This window comes from Chlorocebus sabaeus, chromosome 3 (assembly GCF_047675955.1).
Source record: "Chlorocebus sabaeus isolate Y175 chromosome 3, mChlSab1.0.hap1, whole genome shotgun sequence".
NCBI classification, from domain to species: Eukaryota; Metazoa; Chordata; class Mammalia; order Primates; family Cercopithecidae; genus Chlorocebus; species Chlorocebus sabaeus.
The window spans coordinates 36759713-36780231 of NC_132906.1; positions in this window are offsets into that span (position 1 = coordinate 36759713).

A 20519-nucleotide genomic window follows, 5' to 3' on the forward strand; every position below is an offset into this window, starting at 1 on the left:
ATGATAGATTCTTTCTACTTAAGAAGATATTTTAGTTAATATACAATTTCTTCCTTTGATATTTTCTAATAAAATAAAACAAATATGTACTTTTTAGTCATTAACTTAAAATATATATAGCACTTTGGAACTGAATGTGTAGTACTTTGGGTCATCAAAGCATTATTAATAATCTTTTAGCAATTTCTAAATAGGTTTAATGCACTGAATATTGTTTTCAATCTCACCTAAATCGAAGATACTTTTTTTTTTATTTTTAAAATAATTTCAACTTTTGCTTTAGATTCAGTGAATGCATGTACAGGTTTGTTACAGGAGTATATAGGATGAGGTTTCAGGTAAAAATGATTCCATCACCTAGTAGTGAGCGTAGTACCCAAAAGGTAATTTTTCAGCCTTTGCCCTATTCCTTCTCTAGTAATCTAGATCATGTCCCTTCTCTAGTAATCTCCAGTGTCTATTGTTGCCATCTTTATATCCGTACATACCCAATGTTTAACTCCCACTTATAAATGAGAACATATAGTATTTGGTATTCTGTTCATGCATTAATTCACTTAGGATGTTGGCCTCCAGCTGTATCCATGTTACTGCAAAGGACAAGATTTTGTTAGTTTTTATGGCTGTGTAGTATTCCATGGTGTATATGTACCACGTTTTCTTTATCAAATTCACAATAGATGGGCACCTAGGTTGATTCCATGCCATTGCCACTGTGAATAGTGCTGTAATGACTCTAAGAGTGCATGTGTCTTTTTTGTAGAATGATTTATTTTCCTTTGGGGGTATACCCAGTACTAGAAGTGCCAGGTTGAATGATAATTCTATTTTAAGTTCTTTGAGAAATTGCCAAGCTGCTTTCCACATTGGCCAAACTAATTTATGTTGCCACCAACATTGTATAAGCATTCTCTTTTCTCCACAGGCTTGCCAGAATCTTACTTACAGTCTTTGATTTTTTTTTTTTAATAGTAGCTATTTTTCTTTGTTTTTTTTTTTTTAATAGTAGCTACGAGATGGTATCTCATTGCAGTTTTGATTTGCCTTTCTTTGCTGATTTGTAATGTTGAGAATTTTTTCATGTTTGTTAGCTGCTTGTTTGTCTTCTTGTTAAAGTGCCTTTCCGTGTCCTTTGCTCATTTTTTTTTTTTTTTTTTTTTTGAGACGGAGTCTCGCTGTATCGCCCAGGCTGGAGTGCAGTGGCCGGATCTCAGCTCACTGCAAGCTCCGCCTCCCGGGTTTTTACGCCATTCTCCTGCCTCAGCCTCCCGAGTAGCCGGGACTACAGGCGCCCGCCACCTCGCCCGGCTAGTCTTTTGTATTTTTTAGTAGAGACGGGGTTTCACCGTGTTAGCCAGGATGGTCTCGAACTCCTGACCTCGTGATCCGCCCATCTCGGCCTCCCAAAGTGCTGGGATTACAGGCTTGAGCCACCGCGCCCGGCCTGCTCATTTTTTAACAGAGTTATTTTTTGCCTGTTGATTGGTTTAAGTTTAGTATAGATTTTGGATATTAGATCTTTATCAGATGCATAATTTGCAAGTATTTTTCTCTCATTCTGTGGGTTGTCGGTTTACTCTGTTGATAGTTTCTTTTGCTGTGCAAAAGTTCTTTAATTAGGCCCTACTTGTCAACCTTGTTTTGTCGCAATTGCTTTTGAGGACTTAGTCATAAATTATCTGCCAAGGCCAATGTTCAGAATGGTATTTCCTAGGTTATCTTCTAGGATTTGTATAGTTTGAGATTTTACATTTAGATCTTTAAACTATTTTCAATTAATTTTTGTATATAGTAAAAGGTAGTGGTCCAGTTGTATTCTTCTGCATATGGCTAGCCAGTTATCCCAGCACCATTTATTAAATAAGAAGTCCTTTCCTCAGTGCTTAATTTTGTTGACTTTGTTGAAGATCAGATTGTCGTAGGTGCATGGCTTTATTCCTGGTTTCTCTATTCTGTTCAGGTGGCCTATGTGTCCATTTTGCACCATGCTGTTTTGGTTACTCTAGCCTTATAATATAGTTTGAAGTCAGGTAATGTGATTCCTCTGGCTCTGTGTTTTCGGTTACATTTTCCTTGGCTATCCAGGCTCTTTTTTTATTTCATATGAATTTTAAAGTAGTTTTTTCCTATTTCTATGAAAAATGACACAGGTAGTTTGATAGAAATAGCATTGAATCTATAGATTGCTTTGGGCAGTATGGGAATTTTAACTTTTTTTGAACAATTTGTTTTCTTTTTCTCTTTTTTTCAAAATGCACATTATATGTGTAAATCAAAAAGTATCTGAGAAGTTTCAATCAATTTGGAAACTTATTTTGCCAAGGTTACAGACAGGTCTGGGACACAGATCTATGACTTTCTGTAAAGATGAGTTTGAGGACTTCAGTATTTAAAGGGGAAAAGTAGGCTGGAGGAGAAAGAAGCAAAGAAGCGGGGCGGGGGGTGGAGGCCTGGGGAGGAGTAAGGTCACACTACTGAATTCACGTGTTACAAAATAAAAAGGAGCAGGGAGAGGAATCTTCACTTATGTATTCATCTCACAGGCAGTAAATCAGCATTTTGCATAAGATAAGGTAAACGTAGGGTAGCTACCTGTGGATATATTTAACCTTTTATCTGTAGCTACTTATCTATTTAGGAAAAAAGCTAAAGGCAGTTTCTTGTATGACTCAGCTTTTAGCTTAATTTTTTTACTTTTGGCATAACAAATTGGGGTCCCAAGTTTTTATTTTCTTTTTAAAATATTTATAAAATTGTTTTATTTTCTTTTTAAAATCTTTCAGAGAAAACATTTTAGAAGAAAATGAGTCTGTGTTCTTGGGTTTTGTCTGGTTTCTCATGGCTAGGACAATTTATTCCTAGATGAATAGGTACCACGTTGTTAGGAAAGCTCATTTTTAGCAGGTTGTGAAGTTCCCATCCTGCAAAGAAAAAATTGGGGGAGGAAGAGAGAAAGAAAACAGAGGGAAAAAAGGAGTAAATAACCAAAAAAAAAAAAAAGAGAGAGAGAGAGAACAATCCTGGAAAAGTGATATAGGCCATATAACCTTGGAGATGAACTACAAGGAACTTAAACAAATTTACAAGAAAAAAAAAACATAAAAAAATGGGCAAATTACATGAACAGACACTTCTCATAAAGAAGACATTTGTGCAGCCAACAAAGATATGAAAAAAAAAAGCTCAGCATCACTGATCATTAGACAAATGCAAATCAAAACTGCAGTGAGATACTATCTCACACCAGTCAGAATGACAATTATGAAAAAAATCAAGAAACAATAGATGCTGGTGAGGCTATGGAGAAATAGAAACCCTTTTACACTGTTGATGGGAACATAAATTAGTCCAACCATTGTGGAAGACAGTGTGGCGATTCTTCAAGGATCTAGAACCAGAAATACCATTTGACTCAGCAGTCCCATTACTGGATACATACCCAAAGGAATATAAATCATTCTACTATAAAGATACATGCAGACATATGTTTATTGCAGCACTATTTACAATACCAAAGACATGGAACCAACCAAAATGCCCATCAATAATTGACTGGATAAAGAAAATGTGCTACCAAGGAATATTACGCAGCCATAAAAAGGAATGAAATCATGTCCTTTGCAGAGACATGGATGAAGCTGGAAGCCATTAACCTCAGCAAACTAACACAGGAACAGAAAACCAAACACCACATGTTCTCACTTATAAGTGGGAATTGAACAAAGAGAACACATGGACACAGGGAAGGGAACAACACACACCGGGACCTCTCAGTGGGCGGGAGTGAGGGGAGGGAGAGCATTACGACAAATAGCTAATGCATGCAGGGCTTAAAAACTACGTGATGGGTTGATAGGTGCAGCAAACCACCATGGCACACATATACCTATGTAATGAACCTACACATTCTGCACTTGTATCCCCAAACTTAAAGTTTAAACAACAACCAAAAACCTCAAAGAAAAAAAGAAATGTCCTAATTAATTAAAAAATGCTACAAAAATATGTTTAAACTAAATAAAGTTAAACCATGTTCTCATACCTTTCTGTTAAAAATGTAAATTGGCACACACAAATTTTAGGAAAACGTATTAGCAATATGAAAGTGAAACTGCAAAAATGTTCATTATCTTGAACATTATTTTTGATTCTGTAAATTACCCTAATAAAAAATCCAGCAATTAGTAAAATGCTGTACAACATAGGTATTTGTAAAAGTGAGATCAATGAAAAATAAAAATTGAAAGCAACCTAAATGTTCGAACCAAAGGACTAAATTAAGGAAATTTTTAAATAAACTTAGAACATGAGACAGGTCACCAGAATAATGGCTCTGAAGATGTACAGATGTGTATCAATACATTTAGTTTAAAATCAAGACATACCTGTATATTTATATGTACACATATGTGTATATATGTGTATTATGTTCACAATCATATAAAATTACAGTAGGAGAAATTTTTTAAAATAGTGGAAATATATCTGAATATTTAATATTGGGTAACATTAGATGGCTCATTGGGTTAATTATCCGAGTGTATCTGTTTTTTCTTTTTTGTTAATACAGATTTTATTTTCTAAATTGGTAAATTTAGTTCAATATTAATATCTCATTACCTTTTTACATAAAAGATATAAATAGTAAATGTCAACCTAGCTTTAAATGGACATAAAAATATACTAAATCTGTTACATCATGGCTTCTATGTGCTGGTCTTTCTTTCTTGTTTGCTTGCTTTCTTGCTTTCTTGCTTTCTCTCTCTTTCTCTCTCTCTCTCTCTTTCTTTCTTTTGGATTCTTGCTCTGTTGTCGCCCAGGCTGGAGTGCAGTGGCGCGATCTCCGCTCACTGCAACCTCGACCTCCCAGGTTCAAGCGATTCTCCTGCCTCAGCCTCCCGAGTAGCTGGAATTACAGGCATGCACCACCCTGCCCAGCTAATTTTTACATTTTTAGTAGAGATGAGGTTTCACCACGTTGGCCAGGCTGGTCTTGAACTACTGACCTCAGGTGATCCGCCCATGTTGACCTCCCAAAGTGCTGGGATTACAGGTATGAGCCACCATAACCGGATGCTCATTTATCTTTCAATTCATGTTATTTTATATGTTTTGCTGTTCATTGATTGACACTAACAATTGCAATTATTAGTTTTAAGAAAAACGATATTACAAGAAAATTACTATATTTTCTTATAATAAAATTGCAATTATTATAAGAAAAACAATATTCCCCCATGTCTAAGCCTTTTATTGATAGCTAATTACACATAAAAATGTGTGATATACGTGAGGGAGTAGGTATAGTAGAGAGAAGGAAAATAGAAAGTCTTCCCCCCGCCCACCGACCACAAACGTGCATATACAATTATACAATTCCTTGGAAGTGACTAGGCGATTATAGATAATGGATACCAATGTGTTCTAGTCCTAGTTTTATCAATGCATCCTTTTTCTTTTTCTTTTTAGATTTTGCAAATTACACTTGAAGCCCATAATGTTAAAATTCTTATCTTTTGATCTTTCTTTTTTACTAATTGGCAAGAAATAGATTTTCTTCAATTTTTAATTATAAACTTCATGTTTAATTAGTTGCTTAACCTGTCATGAAAAGGAACAAGTCAATCAGCTAACATTTTGCATTTCTTTACCAACTAAATTTGAAAAGAAAATGGAAATACTGAGCAGAAATTTAATCATAGTTTGAAATAGCCTTTGTAATAGTTTATATCTTGAAAAAGTATTATTTCACAACTTTTAATAAGAGAAATAACAAGGTTAACTCTTCATGATCTTTAGATTATTATAAAGATTATTTTAAAATAATCTCTAGATTATTTTTAAAGACCAATTATTCAGTCTTTAAAAAAATAGTTTTATAATTATTTTCAACTAAAAATCATTGTACGTTGACTTCTTTAGATGCCTAGCACTCCTCTCAGTCAACTTTCTTCTTATTACTAGATATCTATATCTGTTAACAAAGTTATGGTATCTAAATCTTACAGAAGAGATAAATTAGGAAAAGTTATTAAGAATTTCAACAAGGCAAAGTTTGTGAGAATTGCATAAATCACAAGGAAACAAGTCTCAGGTTTTGATACACCAGTTAATTCTCTAATGATGTTCAAAGGCCATTAGCTCCTGATACTAATAGTGCCTTTGTAATGACCTTTTAATGACCCCCCTTTGATAACATAACAAATAATTTTCCCACTCAGTGCTACCCACTGAGCAGTCATCAATGAAGGCAATGGGTCCTTATTCCTTGTGTAAATTCTTAAGATATTGGTAATCACTGTTCTCTGTCTCTTCTATAGTTACAATGAAAGTATACTTACACTAAAAGGAAATAATAGAAGCTATACAATATTAATTATTCCATATTTAAAATATCAAGTCTTAATTTATATATTTACTAATTCATTCATCAAGTACTTACTGAATGTGTACTGTATGCAAGGATTGGCTATGTCTTAGAAATCAAGCTTAAAAAAGACAAAATTCCTGTTCAAGGAAAGCTTTTATTTCTAAGGGAGGAGACAACCAAGAAAACAAATGCAAAACTAAATGATTACACATAATATAGTCAGGGGAAATATGATAGAAATAACAACAAAGCCTGCCTACTTCTCCATTAATAGAAATAATTTTGAGAGGCCATAATAGGCGAGTATCTTTATAGAATGGTCTTGTTTTTTAATATAATCCTATAGGAGCTGGGTAATATTATCTACAGAGATAAATAGAGTCAGAAAAAGTAAATTTACTTAGACAATGCAGCTAGTGGATATTAAATCTCAGAATCAAACCAATGTCAATCTAATTCTAGAGTCTCTATTCTTACGCTAAATTCCAATGATGATTAATGTAAGTCTAGAAAGATGAGTAGGCCTTTTACAGGTAAACAGATCAAGGGCAGAAAGCTGGTTCTAATCCACTGAAATGTGTTCAAATAATATTTTGCAACCCCATAAAGCAAAAGTGTCCATTTCTCCTGCAAAGTTGTTGAGAGTAATACAGCATACAAATCCATATGTAGCCCTAATGTAAGTGCATTATGTACATAGTCATTTATTTATTTTAACAATCCTATGAGGATATACTGTTAGCTCTATTTTACCCCAGAGGAAACAGAGTGGTTAAGTACTTTGTCTAGAGAAACATGCCTGGTAAGTGTTGAAACCAGGAAGTGCAACCAGGCAGTAAACCATGAAGTGACTGACAGGCAATCCTGCTTCCCTCTGAATACTACAGGCTGTGCCAGAGACTTGAGGTTTATGCAATGGGTAAACCATTAGTGCATTCAATTCAATCTAGAAGTTTTTCCCCTCATGAATGGAAACAAGGATTATAGAGAAGGGATATGTTTGGGTAACCATCTCTTGTACTCTGAAAGCATCCTCTGTATTTATTGAAAATGACACTTATCACACTACTAGATGATTACATATTTACTTTACTGTGTCTTCTTTACTTTTTCCACCACATTCACCACTTCCCTGGCTGCAGCTCCTTGATGGTGGGGACTCTGCCTTAATTCGCTGCTGCATCCACAGCCCCTGGTGGGTGGAGTGATTGCTACCTCCAGGCATGATCTTTGTCAGCTGCAAGACTAGTTAAGAGTTCAGAAAAAAACTGTCCAGGCAGGAGATGATGAGGCTTAAACCACAGTCATAGCAAAGGGGAAGAGAACTAGGGAATATGTTGCTGAAATATTCAAAATGTAATGATTGTTTAGATATGGGTTGAAAGAGAGGAAAAAATCTAGGATGATTTACAAGTTTCAGGTGTAGGGTGGGGAATATGTGGGTGGCAGAATGATTCATTAAGAGGGATTTTAGGAGTTAAGTGCGAGATATTATAAGTCTGATTTGCCTGTTGTTAAATGGAAATGAGATGTTCAGGAGGCAGTTGGACACAAAAGTTGTGAATACAGATTCAGTTATCATTTATTAATGCCATTAAAAACATATAAAACTTCAGCAATTCCTATTTAAAAAAAAGTCCCAAATCAACCATTGGCTACTTTGCAAACCATATTTACTTTTAATCAGTGTAGTTTTTAACCTTTTAATTAGAAATTTTTAAATAAGTGCTTCTATTTTTCTGGTTATTTTTTATTTTGTATATTTTAAATGTATTTTCAATTTTGGCATTTTTCGGTGAAAAGCTATGTTTTGAGCATTTGCATCTTGTACTTTCTTAATACTTTAAATTTTAATTTCTACTTGCTGTAACCTTCTGATGGCATGTTGCTAAAAACCACTTATGTATGACTACAGAGAACAAGGCAGGCATTTCATAATGGAGATTTTGAAGTTTTGCAAAAGCAGAATGAGAATAAAATATGGCTTACACACCTTACAGGTTTATTTTAAGTATGAACAGAAGTAACATATGGAAAAAATTTCCCATATGTTCTTTATATTTTATTTTAGAAATATAAAGTGCAATGGAGAGACAATATTTAGTATCTTCTTTCAGAGATTCAGAAATCAGAAATTTCTTCCTCTTTTTTTTTTTTTTTTTTTTTTTTTGTACTTTCTAATTACACCAAACTAATTTGTTACTTAAGAAGGGGAAAAAAATAGATTGTAATTTCAAGGTCGAGTACTGTTTTCTTGATTTTAGACTATTCAAGTAATCTCTCATTAACTTCCTAAATGTGTTCCTAAGACATACAAACTAAGTGACTCTGAGTAACTAAATAAATATGGTGCAAAAATAATCTTATATCAAATTCTCAATGTTGAGAAAGGCAATCTCATGTACATGGAAATCTTTTAACTCACATTCTACACCATGGGAATGGGCCTTAGGCCTGGAACACTTCTTTACCACGGAATAAAGGGCCCACACCGTCAGTAAAGAGCTCATTGCCTTGTGTAATAGTCCCTGTTTCAGACACAATGTGTCCTCCTATGTTTTGCCTCAGTGAGTAACTCTGAGGTCCTGACTGCCACATTTTCAGACTCCTTGGGGGAAGAGAAGGGACTTTCTACTGCACAAGAGGGCTGCAATTCCCCTGTATTGGCTTAATGGGGGAGAATAAGGGGGAGACTCACTAGCCATGGAGGACTGATGCACATTATTGGAGCTGATCTTCCTCTGTCTCTTCTCCATGTGAGTAAAAGCCTTGTACCAGTGCTTGAAAGTGTCATGTTTTCCTTGGTGATTCCAATACTGTAGTGAACAGAAGCATTTTGGACTTCTATTTCTAGTGATTGCCATAGTGAGGATTTTTGCTATCCCTCAAGCAGTTAAGAGTCCACCCCTGGCATTAGTAACTGGTGCACAGTGTCCTGCTCCATACTAATGTGCTGCTTTCTATTACCATTGCTCCCTTCATTCCTATATTCAAACAAGAGCTGGGACTAATTAGTCTATGGTCTCATAAGCCTACATCTCTTCCATTTGTTCAACTTATGTACCTACTTATCATATATGAAAATAAAAATGTAATATTACATCTCATGCACCTCATAAATATATACACCTACTATGCACACACAAAAATTAAAAATAAAAAATTGAACATGTAATGTTATCTTCACAAGGTGATGATTTTTTCCTAATCTATAATCAAATTTGTAATATGTGTATTCCCAAGCACATATCTGGTATATATTTGTTTCCATTTAATAAGTAGAATAATTCAATAAACATTTATCGACTATATCCTATGTGCTACGGACATTGCTAGGCTATGTTTATACTATGATAAATAAAGTAGACAAGGCCCCTGTCTTGTGGGAATTTTGTCTCATTTTGCTAGACAGAGTGTGGGTGATTATAGTATGGCAGCATATTTTTTGAATAATATCATGGGATATTTCTCTGTTGCATCATCCCCTACCTCATCTCCCATGACTTAAGGATATAGTTCCTACCTCCACTGTATCCCCATTTTATTTTTCCATGCCTAGAAAAACTGTTTTCAAGTTCTATTAAAACTATTTTATGTATGTTTTTTTCCACTGAAGAGGAAATAAGTTTCATCAACACTGTGTATGCAGCTACTAGCATTAGGTGTCCAGTCTATGTTGAACAAAGTAATAAGATGAATATGGTTCTAAGGAAAAACAAGATGCTCAATTAATTGCTGTTGAATGCCAATGCCAATGTACATTGAGTGTATTTATAGGCCAAAGAGGTCTCACTCTTCTGAAAAATGCAGCAGAAATTTTGAGGAGGTCTAGTGATAATTTAATAATCATGTTTATATTTACTTTTATATTTATCCTTTTGTTGCATTTTTCTTTTTGTCATCTTGAATCCTTTTAACAGAAAGAAACTCAAACTGTGCTATATCACATGACAAAATGAAAGCCGGTTTCTCTCATCATGTAAGAACTTCATATAAATTAAGTTTGCTTATCTAATTACAGTCAGAATAAACAAATTTACAAAATTGTTCTCAAAGATAAGTTTCTACCTCCAGGATTTTCTATTATGTTTTCCCTCCCAAGCTAAACAAAAGAATTAAGTTCTCTATTATAAAATCAAGCAAGACACCAAGCAATTTTTATCTTTGGTTATAGATATTACTAAAAATAATGTTTAAATAGGCCATGTGCAGTGTGGCTCACGCCTGTAATCCCAGAACCTTGGGAGGCCGAGGTGGGTGGATCACCTGAGGTTGGGAGTTCGAGAACAACCTTACCAACAGGGAGAAACCCCGTCACTTCTAAAAATACAATATTACTTGGACGTGGTGGCACATGCCTGTAATCCCAGCTACTTGGGAGGTTGAGGCAGGAGAATCGCTTAAATAGGGGTGATGGGGGTGGGTGGAGGTTGCGGTGAACCAGGATCACGCCATTGCACTCCAGCCTGGGCAGCAAGAGAGGAATTCCATCTCAAAATAAATAAATAAATAATATTTAAATAAACAGTGTTAAAAAAAAGTTATAGAAGTTCACCAATGTTCCAAGTCATATATTACTACGGAAGACTATCTTAAAATATTTTACAGTTGAGTTCAAGTAACATCTTTGAGAAATCTTCTTGATTGATTTTTGTGGCCATGAAGTAGCACCAGAAGAAAAGTATACTGTGTATACCTTATAGCTAAGTCCTTAAGCCATATCCTTGGTTATGTTATATACTTGCCATTTTAAGTGCAGATCTTTTTGCCATTGTAGCAGAAATTCTTATCCAAAAATGTTCTTGCCTTCTCTTCACCTAACAAGTTCTAATTACTTTTTAAACTCAGTGTACTTACACTTAATAGGGTTTGAAATTCTGTAGGCTCCTGAAGCAGGCACAAGTAAATTTTTAATATTGATTTAGGATTTTTTCGTTTGTTTGTTTTTCAGGATTTGATGGCATACAAAAACGGCCACTAACATCTCTCACATGTTTGGAAAGAATGGAATTATTACATTTAAAAAATGGCAAATGTTTGTGATAAATGCAGTTTGTGGATATCACCCACCACAAAAATGAACAGTTTAGTCAAATCATTTCTGCGGAGTATTTTACAAATGTGTAAAGTCATTAGTTCAACTTTCACTCTTTTGTTAGCAAATACATGTTGTGCTGCTTGATTTTAAAACTTAGTGACAAGAATCCAGTCTGATTCAACTGGACTTTTTTCCTTTCACTAGTGCTCCTGACTGAAATCCTGAAAGAAATTCAGTCTGTGGCTGACAGTCAGCCACTCTATTACCTGTCTTTTTCTTTGAGCTAGTTTAGTCCTTCTTTTACTGTTTTTTGTTGTTGTTGTTTTCTTTTCTTTTGTTTTGTTTTGTTTTTCAGCTTTCAAGACTATATTTTCAGATGAGAGTGAATCCCTTCACTTTATGGATTTGTGTGTGTGCAACCCTCAAGGAGAGTCACCCAGGTCCCAAGATGGGTGTGTCTTCCCCTTACTGACGGAATTCAGCCAAAAACATTCCCTTCTGATCCTGTCCTCCCATTTCCACTGAGCAAGAGTGATTGACTCTTCCCGTTATCCATCCTCATTCTTGCTTTTTCAACCTAGGAAGTGGAGTTGAACCAGCACTTCCAAGGAAGGTTTTTTTTGTTGTAGCAATTACTTCAGCCCCTTAGAATGACTTTCCTAGACAGCAGTATTGATTTTTCTGGTCACTCAAATTGAAATTTTCAGTTCTTCTTCCTGGAACCTCAAATCACTCATCACTGTTGCATTTTTATTTAGTAGACTTTATCACTTTCTAGCATGCTACAGATTTTATGTATGTATGTACCCCTATTTCCCTCCCTGGAATGAAAGAAAGCCCCACAAAGGAAGGTTTGTGGCTGCTGTTTTTTGTTTTTGTTTTTGTTTTTGTTTTTGTTTTTGAGACGGAGTCTCGCTTGGTCGCCCAGGCTGGAGTGCAGTGGCCGGATCTCAGCTCACTGCAAGCTCCGCCTCCTGGGTTTACGCCATTCTCCTGCCTCAGCCTACCGAGTAGCTGAGACGTGTTGTTTTGTTTCTGTTTTTCTTGCTGTGTCCCTAACATCCAGAATCCTTCTGGGAACATAGGAAGATTTCAATATGTATATATTATTTCCATGATTGGAGACGCTCTGAGAATTTTTCTGCTTCCCTTAAGGAAAATTATACCAAAAGAGCATAACACATTTATTCTCCTGGCTATCATTCTAAAAAGTGGATCAAAGAAAAGCCCCTTCTAGACTCCCTTGCTCTAAACACATTGCCACTGGACATTCAACAGCCGTTCTCCATGCGCAGATATCACTTTGTCTCTGTTACATTACAGTTACTTAACTTGCAGTAACTCTTTATTGATTGAGATAACTTACTGAATTAAATGCAGTTTTCAGAGGACTTCTCAGACAAGTTAGGGAAAAAAATCTACTGTAGCTTATTCAGATAATAAAATATGAATACTTCTCTCTTCCTACCAGTTTAAGCACCCTGGGTGATCTGCTTTCTTCTGTAATTTCAGGTTTCCTATAAGGAAAGTACAGAGCTCCCACGGGAAACCTTTTATATCTCTGGAGTTCTGTGACATCTTTGGCTTTTCTTGGTAGAGGAATATTTTAATGTTTGCAAACATGGTATCCAATGGCACGGGCATTGTTCAGAATGCCTCTACATTTATCGTGGTTTTTTTTTTTAATTGTTGATGGATAAAAGTGCTCCTTTTTAAGGAGTGGAGAAGGAAAGTACCCCACAGTTTTTAAAAGATTTTTTCTGATAGTGGCATTTAGCAGTAGCAGTAACAGATTGATGATCCTTTAGAAAAAAATTCAAGAAAACTGCGTCCTTGACAAGGGATATCTATTGCTTGCTGGAATGAGAGCAGCTACAGCATCTTCTGATCTCATCATTAGCAGTGAAACTGGTAACCCACTTTGGCAAATTGGCAGATTGAGTAGGGAGTCTGAGGAGCAAAGTGATAGCCTTTCCTTTATCTGTGTTCCAGAGTTAAGAGCATTTTCAGCTTTTCTTTGCCGTATTGCTGCAGTGCAGCAGTGAGAAATCATAATAGAAAGAAAAAGAGACGGATAGCTAATGATGAAAAGGTCTCTGAAGTTGCAGTAGAGATGAGTCTATAGCACAGGACTTATCTGGGGATTGTTGGAGTGGCTCTGAAAACACACATAGACAGACACATGTGCATGCACACACACACGAATCCCTTTATTCCTTTTGGTCATCGTCTACTATTATCTTCCAAGTACGATTCTTCTTAAAAATAACAATCCATGTATTATTATCTGACCCTAATATTTGAAATCCCCTAAGGTTATATATCAATAAAGTTTTTTTTTTTTGTAAAACATTTTTTCCTCCTTTTAGTGTTTAGTTCAACTGTTACAGCATTTTGAGGGGAAAAATTATATATATTATATATATGTGTGTGTCTCTGTGTGTGTTTGTGTGTGTGTATGAACATAAGAAACAGTCTTTTTTAAAGCACAGAAATTCAATCCAGTTAACTTTTCACTTGTTTCTTTTATAATGATGTCTGAAATAGTGAACTTATGGTATAATGTTTACTCATATTTTGGTGGCAACGAAAAGTAAGATATATTTTATTGCAAACTTCAGAACACATGTAAGAGGACTTGTCAGCCAAGCACACAATTTGCAGCACATAAATGAGGCGGCAGTTTCCCAGCACTTTATATCGTATCAGGAGTAGACTTCTCACATCCATGCAGACCACCCTTCTGAGGACTTTGCTTTAGATCACCATGTTCCTGCTACTACAGTAATCAATTTCCAGCACTCAGAATAACCCCCATCCCGCTTACCACTAAGAATTTAGGATAAGAATGTATTTTCCACATAGAAGCAACACACGGAACCTAAATAACTGCTCTGATTGGTTTATAGGCCTCAACAAAAACACTTTACAGAAGGAAGTGTAGTTGTCCCTTTTAACCTAACAGAAGGTGGAGTTGAACTGACATCTTGTTAGGAATCACATTTACTTCTATTTATTGCACACGCTGTGGCCTCTCTCTTTCCCCGCCTTCACCATTCATCCCTCAGCTCTTCCTGTGTCCAGACTCAGAATTGTTCTCTGTCAGTACCTAAGTGTGGCAAGTCCATCTTTGTCTCAGGTTCATTGCGTTTGCTTTATCCTTGCTTTTAACTCTTCGCCCAGATCTTTGCATGGCTGTTTCCACCTTTCAGTTGAAAGGTAAGAGTTTACATTTCCTGAGCGCACCAGCTAAACTAGCCTCTTGTTGCGGACGTTATTCTGCTGTATTTTCCTAAATGGTTCGTATTCTACAATACGAACTGTTCTGTTCGTTTTGTTCTGTTTCTGTTCACTGGAGTGAGAAATGCATTCTAGTTTTAAACCAGTGTCTACAACAGTGTAGGTATATTAATACATATTTTTCAATTAATTCATTAATTTAAATACAGGAGAGCTGAGTAAAAAGCAAAAGTTGGATTTTACTATCAATAATTCTCCAGTGATAAGTCATAATTATTTGAATTAAATGATTTTAGATTGAAAATCATAAGTGACTGAAAAGCATCAATAAAAGTTATAATCTTACAAAAGCAATCTGAAGACCTCTTCAGTAGGATTGAGTTTCAGGTTCCAGTGCTGAGTCTCTGAATTTGCTAGTTGGATTTTTTTTTTTTAAAGGCATCATCCTAGTATATATTTGGAGGCACCAGAATCGCTTTGTATGTTACTTGGTAAATAAAACATTGTTATATATTTCCTCTAGATTTCTTTATCTGGATTGGGAAAATTAATGAACAGGTTGGTCCTGTTTTCTTTACATCTTAGAGATAATTTGGGTAATATTAGTTAAGTGTTACAATATTTTGGAATCTATAACTGAAGATTTTTCTTAATAGAAATATAAATTTTAGAGCATAGTTTTAAAATATTGTGAGTGGTATATTACTGCAACCTACTTGAAAAAAATAGAAGACATGAATCCAGGGACAAAAATACGACTTTCTATATTCACAAAATGAGTCATTTAGGGTTGATGGGTACATACAATCCAAGAATCCCTTTGCCAAGTGTAGTGCACATCCCAGCAGTCCACACTGCTATGTAATAATGATATTGGAAAAAGCACAAGTGAGAGCAGAAATGATGGCAGTTTCTAATTCAGCTTTGGCCGATGAGCTAAATGAACTGGCTGGCAGTACTTACAGGAGAGGGACTAGGAGGAGTAGCAATAGCCAATTTTCTGAGCAGGCTAATACAACATTTTCTTTAACACAGGAAATTGGTTGAAGGTTTCTCCCTCCATTTTCAGATGCCCTTTTCTCAGTGATTCTTAAGAGCAGTTTCCCATAGTATATTTCTGTTTTTGGAAAAGTTTTAATAGCAGAAGCCCTAGCAAAGTTGTAATAGTTTCCTCTGCACTAAAGTCAGGTTTGATGAGCACTGGCAGGTTTTCATCCCTTGTACCAATGGTTCGAACATACCCAAAGGTTTCTGGGAGAAGGCCTACCAGGTCAGGCTGTTTACCTAGGCTAATCAATTTTAACTCTGATTCTGCAAGGTACCTGGAGTTCCGGGGGGGTTAGAATTGGAAATGAGAGTAAGGTAGTGAGAATTTGATCTCATTTAACCTTCTGGTTAATCTACCGTGAATCAGTGCTAGACAAAGGCAAATGCAAAATTCTTTTGAATTCCCTCTCCACCAACTACAAATAGGCATATATTTGGGCAACTGTTTTTAAAGGCTTATATTTATTATTGTTTCTTTTCATGAAAAAATTACCACCCCATTTTATTATTCTTTTAAAAAAGACTTACCACTCTGACAAGTTTCTAAATAATGATATAATTACTTCATTAGGTAGCATAATTAGAAATTACTAGAAGTATAGAGAGCGCCTGGTAAAGAAATACTTAATTTACTAAATAATTTTGTCTCAAATGATTATTAAGTTAAAATCAGAAGTTGCTGAAAACCTCAAGTAATGCTTTTTACCAGTGCAACATGATAGAGTAATTGCTCAATTAGCAAATTAATTACAAACAGCAGTGCCCTTTATTTTTACTTAAAATGAGAAAGCTGACGTCTACTCCTCAAAAATGAATATTAATTAGATGGGAAATTTTTTCTTTAAAAAAAAACCTTGTTAGTAGAATTCAGTCATACAGAAGCCCTGTATAATGTTAAAAATTTAAGTACAGAAATAAAGAAAATTTTCCCTTAAATCCATTAGAAGCAAATGGGAGAAGGAGAAATTCTGACTTAAGCTTAATATTTCTGACTACCTTTATTAAAGTGAACTGAGTTTTTAAATTATTATTATTTAGAACAAAGAATGATACAATCTACGTCTTTCAGCTTTTAAGCTGTTAATCTTTGTAAATAAATATGATTATATATTTCTCAAAAACACACCTTACATTTTTATATAATCATGCTTACCCTTTTAAATTGAGGCATTAATAATCCAACTTTTCTTTCTCCTTTCTCTTAGCATTAGTTTACATCATGAGTGGGACGGTTAGAACATAGGCCACATTGCAGCTTGAAAATGTTATTTTTCTTTCTGAAACTCACCTATCATGTGTTTTAATTACCATATATACAGCTGCTTCACAGGTTTTGTGTCTGTGTTTTTTGAAAGGTAGTAGATGTTGTGAAAGGAACAAAGATTTGCAGGCAGGTAGATATATACTTCATTGGTTCATATGATGACTCGGCCCCTTATTAGCTGTGAGACATGGAGCACTTAAAGTAAGTTACCTCAGACTGTTTCCTCATCCCAGAAATAAGGCTCCATGTGGCTCTTTCTTAGGGAAATGTGAGGATTAAATGAACTAATGTAAGACCTGCTGTCACATGTAGAACACTCAATAGCACTCTTCCAAACATAGCTCAATAGCTCATGTTCCAGTCTTTCCAAACTGGAAAGACTTAGGCAGACACGAGATAATCATAAAACTGGAATATCGAAGAAGGATTTTTTGTGCCGGGGACAGACTTGCTTTAATGTTATATAACATCATCTCTATTTCTATATTTCAGTGTTTTGAAACCAAATTATTGCTAAATATAATATTTGCAGGTTGATACCAAGGCAAGTAAAAATATTTTCCTAATAGGAGAAAATACAAGATAAAGCAAATGTATAAACTAAACACATTTCCATCTTAGTTCATTTGGGTTGTTATTACAAAATGCCTTACATTGAATAATTTATGAACAACAGAAATTTATTGTTCACAATTGAATAATTTATAAACAACAGAAATTTACCGTTCACAGTTCTGGATGCTGAGAAGTCCAAGATAAAGCTGACAGCAGATTCAGGGCCTAGTGAGAGTCGATTCCTCATAGACGGTATCTTCTATGCACCCTCACATGGTGGAAGAGCAAAAAGGGGCTAAGAAACTCCCTCAAGCCTCTTGTATAAAGGCACTAATACTTCTCATGAAGGATCTGCCCTCATGACCTAATCATCTGTTAAAGATAGAATCTTTTACATTCGGAGTGGACATTTTATTTGAGAAAGGGTTTTGATACATCATCTTCTAAAGAGGCCAACACAGTAAACGTTGCTCTACCATCTCCAAGTCTATCTGAAACTTTGAATTATTATTACAAAAGAAATATAGTATTGATGTTAATATTTAATGAATATCTCAACTCTTCCATTACAATTAAATGCATTCTTTATGGGAATTCACTTCTAAAATGAAACCAAATACCATTATGGATTACATATGTGTAAAAATATTTGTACGTTGGGATTGCTATAGGGATTCCCAACTCAGCTTGTATTACTTTCTGTTACTACCAACTGGTTTAGCTGCTCAGAACCCTAAGAATAAAGTTTATTGACATCTGTTAGTTACACATTTATATAATTTTTTTCAGCCTTGAAACTTGGTTTGTTTTTAAAAATAAACAATGTGATGTCTCCTTTTCCTGTTTGAAGCTAAAATGTATCTACTTGATTTTCTAGACTTCTATAAATGGTAGATAAATACACACACGCACACACACAGGTGCACATGCACATGTGTATATGTATACAAATAAGTGTGTGTATATATACCACAAATGTACACACCTTATAAATATACACACACTATAAATATATGCACATACATTATGAATAGTGAAATGTATATACACATACAGATGTGTGTATATGATATATTATACACAGAGATGAATACAGATGTGTATCACATATACACACAGATGTGTGTGTATGTATATATATATTTTTCACTACGTATAATGTCTTCCATATGCCTAATTAACTATACTGATAAAAAAGAACAGCAAATATTTTTATAAACATTCAGCTTGATTTTCACCACAAAAACTTTAGTTTTTAATTTATTCTAACTTATTTTAATTACTTTTGACTTCCTCAGGTAAGTTAGTTTTCCCATTGATTTGAGAGGATTTGGGGTGCCAATGGGTAGAACAGAGGCACTAGTTAGACAAACATAGTATGGAGGGTGACCCTAAAATGTCTCATGGAGTTCACCTCAGTGAATGAATTATGCAGGTCAGTTACATTAGATATTACAGAGTAAATTTGATCTTCAGGGCAACAATGGAGATTTAAACTGTAATTGATAGTGAGAATGAGACCCCAACACAGAAACAAATGGAACAAATGGAAAACATGATTAACAACATACCTAAAAGACAACATTGAGTGAGTCTGGTAAGTATTTCATGGGTTTCCTTGAATTTTGTAAAATCAGTATATAAACAATCTTAAAATTAGCCCTTCATATTCTCAAATATATCACATGCTGATTACAAAATTGATGGCACCATTTTAATAATATAGATTGTTTCTTATTTGTTTAGTTAGACTTAATCCATAGCCCTCTACTTTCACTGTATTCTACAAGATTTCCAGTATTTAAAAATAATAGCAACAATAACTGAAGACAGTGCTTGGTCTTTTACTAGCTTCATAAAAATCCTCATTTTAACCCTGCAAAGAAGTTAAATTATTTTCTGTTTATGAACAAAGAAACTGGCATTTTGTAGGTTCTTGAAGTGGGTAAGATTTTTTTTTTTTTTCCACTCAGGCTGGAGTGCAATGGCGCCATCTCTGCTCACTGCTACCTCCACCTCCCAGGTTCAAGCGATTCACCTGCCTCAGCCTCCCAAGCAGCTGGGATTACAGGCGCCCGCCACCAGGCCCGGCTAATTTTTGTATATTTAGCATAGACGAGATTTCACTATGTTGGCAAAGCTGGTCTCGAACTCCTGACCTCAGATGATCTCCCTGCCTCGGCCTCCAAAAGTGCTAGGATTATAGGAATGAGCCACCGTGCCCAGCAGAAGTGGGTAAGATTTTTAATGGCCAGTTAATTATGCTCCACTTGGTTGGTGATTCGAGTAATCTAAATTCAGTTCTATAAAGTTCACAATGAACATCTACTATTGTGCAAAGATTGTACTGAGCATTTGAGAAGGAATAAATGATTACAGAACTGCGCATATTTTTCAAGTGCAGTTATAGCAGAATTATTATTTGCCTAAAATGTACCTGAGAATGGTAAATTACTTTAGTACGAGGCATTTTAATGGAAATTATAACCCTGAATATCAACATTTTCAAATGTCTCAACTATTCCTCTTTCATTCACTTTTCACCATCTTATACCTTCATCATCCTTATTTTACATCCATTTTTCCAGGGATACTGTCACAGATATTTTGCTTTTCACATGTTTGTGTAAATTAAGTCTCTTTAAATACATGAAAGAGCAGGGCAGTAACTACAAAGGGCATATTTAAATAGGCTATTAAACACCAATGTGATTTTTAAAAGCAGGCAACCTCTACAAATAAACACATACACTCCTTAAGTACACAATTTATTTATAATTTTAAATATATTTTCTGAAAAGTGAAAGAGATGTGTACTAGAAATAATAAAGTGTAAGAATAGACTAGTCTTTCAAGAAAATTCTTCATTCCTTTGTGTGCAGCATGAAAGCTTTTTTTTTTTTTTTTTTTTACTACATGCATACACACACTCTAGTTTATACTGAAGAAAGGGAAAATACATCTAATATTTACTAAATGCCTGCTATGTAGCAGGAACTGTCACA